Source organism: Eleutherodactylus coqui, chromosome 9 (genome assembly GCF_035609145.1).
Source record: "Eleutherodactylus coqui strain aEleCoq1 chromosome 9, aEleCoq1.hap1, whole genome shotgun sequence".
Classification (NCBI taxonomy): Eukaryota; Metazoa; Chordata; class Amphibia; order Anura; family Eleutherodactylidae; genus Eleutherodactylus; species Eleutherodactylus coqui.
This window is the reverse complement of record NC_089845.1, coordinates 33,219,739-33,226,291: the sequence shown is the minus strand read 5'-3', so window position 1 is coordinate 33,226,291 and position 6,553 is coordinate 33,219,739. Positions and strand designations below refer to the sequence as shown.

The following is a 6,553-nucleotide window of genomic DNA, read 5'->3' as shown; positions in this document are numbered from 1 at the left end:
GCACCCCCACCACACATACTGGCCACCATAGTAATAGCATCCCGATCATCCTGTAGTAACAGCACACATACACACATAGTGGCCCCCACAGTAGTATCATCCCCCACCCCCCAAACACATAGTGACCCCCGCAGTAATAGGACCCTACCACAGACAAACACAGTGACCTCCGTAATGACACCTTTTTCCAACCAGTGGCCCCTCGTAGTTATAGCATCCCCACAGTGACCACCGTAGTAATAGCAAACCCCTCTCCCCCACACACAGCAGCCCCCATAGTAATGACACCCATCTATCCCCCCCTCAACACACAGTGGACTCCATAGTAATAGCAACCCCCCCCCCACACACACACACACAGTGGTCCCCATAGTGATAGCACCCCACACAAATAGTGTCCGCCGTAGTTATAACGTCCCCCCCCAAACACACAATTTGGCCCCAGTTGTACTACTACAACCCCCAAACACATACAAACACAGTGGTCCCCGTAGTTATGGACCCTCCCCCTCACACGCAATGGCCCCTGTATTAATAGCATCCCCCACACACAGTAGCCCTTGTAGTAATGGCACCTGTCCCCACACACAATGGCCTCGTAGTAACGGCACCCCCCTCACGCAGTGGCCCCCCTAGTAATAGCACCCCCTCACCACACAGCGGCCCCGCATAGTAATAGCAACCCCCGCACACTGACACACACAGCGGCCCCCATAGTAATGGCACCCCCTCCCAGTGGTCCCCATAGAAATAGCCGCACGCACGCACACACACACAGTGGCCCTGTAGTAATAGCACCCCCCCACCAGACACAGTGGGGGTATTACTGCATTTTGACGCCACCAGTAAGTCCTGGGGGAGACAAGAGTGACAGCTGGGTCACGCCCCCTGAACCTGATAGGCTGCACAGCTTGCTCCCCAGCAGGTCCTGTCAGCCCGCTAAAATTGATTTGTCAGCTCCTGCATTCTGGCACTAAGAGAACCTCCTGCATGCCACCAGCAGTGTCCTTCTGCTAAAGTAGTCAGCCCCCAGGGTTGTACACAGAACTCATGACAGCTGCTGCAGGTCCTTTATGTGACAGGAACCTCCAGGGACCCCATCCTCACAGAACCAGCAGGATCACTGAGGGTCTGCACACCATGGCCCGTCCATCACCCTCACACACAATGGCCCCCGAAGTCATGGCACCACACACACAAAATGGCCCTCTTAGTAACAGCACCGCTTATCACATAGTGCCCCCCCCCCCCCCCTGTAATAGCACCCTCTCGCACACACAATGGCGCCCATAGGAATAGCGCCCCCTGCTGCACTGACTCAGACAGACTCTTCAGACACAGCGGGCAATGATGAGCAATACTGAGGGAAGAAGTAATCTGCTATGGCTTCCAATACAGTAAGACCAGCAATGGTGGCCGCAGCGCTTCACACCCCGCGGAGAGTCACTGACAGCAGGAGGAGCCGCCTGTCCTCCACCTCAGTACTGCCAGACCCCGAGGTCACGTGGTGCACGCTGCGGCACCATTCTCTCCAGAACGCATATTAACACATTCTGCCGCAGTTCTCCGGCGCGGCCGATTCACCCAATCAGCTGGCTGGAATTGGCACATGTGACTACACAGCGTGCACGCGGATTGCCTGCAGCAGCCGTGTGCACTACACAGTATAGTTAAGCAGCCGTGCACTACACACTCCACTTAAGCAGCACGGGGTTAGGGTTTAGGGTTAGGTTTAGGGTTAGGTTTACGGTTAGTGTTTAGGGTTAGGGTTGGGGTTAGGGTTAAGCTTTAGGGTTAAGCTTTAGGGATAAGGTTTAGGGTTAGTGTTTAGGGTTAGGTTTAGGGTTGGGGTTAGGTTTAGTTAACCCTAACCCTAAACCTAACCCTAAACCTAACCCCGTGCTGCTTAAAGGGGTTGTCCCGCGGCAGCAAGTGGGTCTATACACTTCTGCATGGCCATAATAATGCACTTTGTAATGTACATTGTGCATTAATTATGAGCCATACAGAAGTTATAAAAAGTTTTATACTTACCTGCTCCGTTGCTGGCGTCCTCGTCTCCATGGTGCCGACTAATTTTCGCCCTCCGATGGCCAAATTAGCCGCGCTTGCGCAGTCCAGGTCTTCTGCTTTCTTCTATGGAGCCTCTCGTGCAGAATGCCGGCTCCGTGTAGCTCCGCCCCGTCACGTGCCAATTCCAGCCAATCAGGAGGCTGGAATCGGCAATGGACCGCACAGAAGAGCTGCGGTCCACGGAGGAAGAGGATCCCGGCGGCCATCTTCACCGGTAAGTATAGAAGTCACCGGAGCGCGGGGATTAAGGTAAGCGCTCCGGTAAGCTTTCTTTAGGTCCCTGCATCGGGGTTGTCTCGCGCCGAACGGGGGGGGGGGGGGGTTGAAAAAAAAAAACCCGTTTCGGCGCGGGACAACCCCTTTAAGTGGAGTGTGTAGTGCACGGCTGCTTAACTATACTGTGTAGTGCACACGGCTGCTGCAGGCAATCCGCGTGCACTCTGTGTAGTCACATGTGCCGATTCCAGCCAGCTGATTGGGTGAATCGGCCGCGCCGGAGAACTGCGGCAGAATGTGTTAATATGCCTCCAGAACATTCCCCCGACACTGCCTGCTTTCCACCTGAAGTGGTGGGCGGGGCATAGGGTTGGTAGTTTTGGCGGGATCCATCAGTCAGAGCTCACCACGTGCTGAGGAGAAGCCCCGCCCCTGCAGTGTCCACGCGCAGCCAGCACTGAGGAGGGGAGCCGGCTGTGGAGGGCTCTCTTCTGCATGGGATGTGTGTGGTGGCCATCCCTCCCCCTTCTGTGTGGAGTGTGATGGGGCCCCCCCTCTTATGTGTGGGATGTAAAGGTGCTCCCCCCTCTGTTCTCCAAGGGGTGTGACGCCCCCCCCTCTCTCCTGCGTGGGGTGTGATAGGGGCACCCCTCTCTTTTGCGCGGGCTATGAGGGAGGGCCCCTCCTCTTCTGCACGCCCCCCACCCCCTCCCACTTCTGCGTGGAGTGTGTCATCCCCCCTCCTGCGTAAGGTGTGACAGCCCCCCTCATCGGCGGATGCTGTGATTGGGGGGCCCTATTCTTCTGCGCGGCCCCCCCCCCCCCTCTGTGTGGAGTGTGTCCTTGCCCCCACGCATATTAGTAGTTTACGCTTCGGTTATTCCTGCTGCCGATTCCAGCCAATGAGGTGGCTGGAATCGGCACCACGTGACTTCCCATCGTGCACGAGCAGTACAGTTCAGCAGCCGTGCACGATGAGAGCTGTGCCCGCGCCTCACGTGACCGGTGACGTCACCGAGACTTGAATTTGCCCGCGAATTCCGAGTCCTGGCATCTACAGAGGAAGCTGATGGTTGGAGCCTTTTATACTACTTACAACGTGGGAGAGGAAGATTTCTGCGCTGTGTGTGGTGAGTACCTACCTGAGATTAATGCGCTGTGTGGTGAGTACCTACCTGAGATTAATGCGCTGTGTGCTGAGTACCTACCTGAGATTAATGTGCTGTGTGGTGAGTACCTACCTGAGATTAATGCGCTGTGCTGCTATGTGTGGTGAGTACCTACCTGAGATTAATGCGCTGTGTGGTGAGTACCTACCTGAGATTAATGCGCTGTGTGGTGAGTACCTACCTGAGATTAATGCGCTGTGTGGTGAGTACCTACCTGAGATTAATGCGCTGTGCTGCTATGTGTGGTGAGTACCTACCTGAGATTAATGTGCTGTGTGGTGAGTACCTACCTGAGATTAATGTGCTGTGTGGTGAGTACCTACCTGAGATTAATGCGCTGTGTGGTGAGTACCTACCTGAGATTAATGTGCTGTGTGGTGAGTACCTACCTGAGATTAATGCGCTGTGTGGTGAGTACCTACCTGAGATTAATGCGCTGTGCTGCTATGTGTGGTGAGTACCTACCTGAGATTAATGCGCTGTGTGGTGAGTACCTACCTGAGATTAATGCGCTGTGTGGTGAGTACCTACCTGAGATTAATGCACTGTGCTGCTATGTGTGGTGAGTACCTACCTGAGATTAATGCGCTGTGTGGTGAGTACCTACCTGAGATTAATGCACTGTGCTGCTATGTGTGGTGAGTACCTACCTGAGATTAATGCGCTGTGTGGTGAGTACCTACCTGAGATTAATGCACTGTGCTGCTATGTGTGGTGAGTACCTACCTGAGATTAATGCGCTGTGTGGTGAGTACCTACCTGAGATTAATGCGCTGTGTGGTGAGTACCTACCTGAGATTAATGCACTGTGCTGCTATGTGTGGTGAGTACCTACCTGAGATTAATGCGCTGTGTGGTGAGTACCTACCTGAGATTAATGCACTGTGCTGCTATGTGTGGTGAGTACCTACCTGAGATTAATGCGCTGTGTGGTGAGTACCTACCTGAGATTAATGCGCTGTGTGGTGAGTACCTACCTGAGATTAATGCACTGTGCTGCTATGTGTGGTGAGTACCTACCTGAGATTAATGCGCTGTGTGGTGAGTACCTACCTGAGATTAATGCGCTGTGTGGTGAGTACCTACCTGAGATTAATGCACTGTGCTGCTATGTGTGGTGAGTACCTACCTGAGATTAATGCGCTGTGTGGTGAGTACCTACCTGAGATTAATGCGCTGTGTGGTGAGTACCTACCTGAGATTAATGCGCTGTGCTGCTATGTGTGGTGAGTACCTACCTGAGATTAATGCGCTGTGTGGTGAGTACCTACCTGAGATTAATGCGCTGTGTGGTGAGTACCTACCTGAGATTAATGCGCTGTGCGCTATGTGTGGTGAGTACCTACCTGAGATTAATCCGCTGTGCTGCTATGTGTGGTGAGTACCTACCTGAGATTAATGCGCTGTGTGGTGAGTACCTACCTGAGATTAATGCGCTGTGTGCTGAGTACCTACCTGAGATTAATGCGCTGTGCGCTGCGTGTGGTGAGTACGTCACCTGAGATTTGCGCGACGCCACCTGACGCAACCTGTCTTTTTTGGCAGATTTGTGCGCTACGTGTGGAGACGCGGCCACCCGAGATTTGTGCGCTTTTTTGCAAACTTACGTGTGGAGATGATCCTGACGTTTGGACGCGTTTTGAGAAGAATTTCGCTTCGCTTGCACACAAGCTGACATAACTCGTCGAGGTAAGCTGCTGCATCTGCTAAAATTTTAATTGCGTGCATCTGCTCATACGTGCTTATTTTGCGCATATTTGCAGGTTTTCGCTTGCATCTGTATGTGCGTACGTGTATGTATGTATGTGTATATGTGTGTGTGTGTATGTATATATGTGTATATATGTATATGTATGTATATGTATATGTATATATATATATATATATATATATATATATATATATATATATAAAAATATAGATTCTTCTGACCAGGTTGGGGGAGTAGTGGTCAATGTAAGTGGGTGGAGCGGATCTAGGGATCAGTAATACTGGTGTGATGTGACTGTTAACCTGCTGACTTTTCGTCATTTCCTGCAGATCTGACGTCCTTGAGAATGGGAAGGCTGTCCGACAGTGAAGAGACCCTCGCCGTTCAGCAATCTTGAAACCCTTCGTTTTTGGGACTGCTTTTTGCCGGTGATTCCCTTTTTTTTTTTTTATAAGCTTTTTGGAGTATCCTGAAAAACTGCTCAATATTTTACACCGATTGAGTAAACAGAAAAGATCCCCAAACACAGCGGCCTTTGGTTTATCAGGGAATGAAACTTGGTGTAAAATCCACATTTTTAATAAATAATAAAACGTGATTTGAATTTCTTTTTCTGTTTTACCTTATTTATGTTTTTAACTCCTGATTACCCACGCTGTAAAGCCGGCTGCACACTGCTGTGACGAGCTCCGCCTCGGAATTCCGGGGCGGAGCCCGTCACGGCGGCCCCAAGAGACCCCAATACTTACCTCCAGTTTCGGAGTCCCGCATGACGCCTCAGCGCGCATGGGCAATAGAGCGTGTGACGCACCGCAGCGGCATGTGACGCGGTAGGCGTAGAGGCTGTTTCACGCTATTTTCCGCTGTAGCACAGCGGAAAATAGCGTGAATGGACGGCTTCCACAGACTGCAATGGAAGCCGTCCGCGCGTATACCCGCGGCAAATAGAGCATGCCGTGGGTGAGGACGGGTGATTTTTACGGTGCGGAATTACGCTGTGAAATTCCGTCTGTGGGAAGGAGCCTTAAGGCCTCATGGCCAATAGCAAAATGGAATAGCTGTTTCCGCAGCGGATTTGCCCCTAGGGAATCATTGGCCATCCGCGGTCCATTAAACTGATTTTTGCACGCGCGGATGGAATTTTAATAGAATTGCGTTTTTCATGCGTGGGAGAAAAAACCGCGGCATGCTCCATTTTACCGCGGATCGGCCACATTGCTATCACATTGATAGCAATGTGTGCAGATATCTGCATGCAAAAATTATACAATTGAAAGCTGATTCTACGCGGATTGTATTTTTCTAGTGGACATGAGGCCTAAGGCCGCCTGCAGACGGCCGTGTCGCATCCAGCTGCTCGCAACGGGACCCGACCTGAGCGCCT

General features: G+C 51.9%; 1 long non-coding RNA gene across 1 annotated transcript; it reads left to right on the top strand.

Annotated features, from left to right (window-relative positions):
• The first annotated feature begins 3,182 nt into the window (after positions 1-3,182).
• LOC136578760 (uncharacterized) lies at positions 3,183-5,732 on the top strand. The gene is made up of 3 exons (XR_010786654.1): positions 3,183-3,419; positions 5,004-5,147; positions 5,499-5,732. It is a non-coding gene; the product is annotated as an uncharacterized lncRNA (long non-coding RNA).
• Positions 5,733-6,553: the final 821 nt, after the last annotated feature.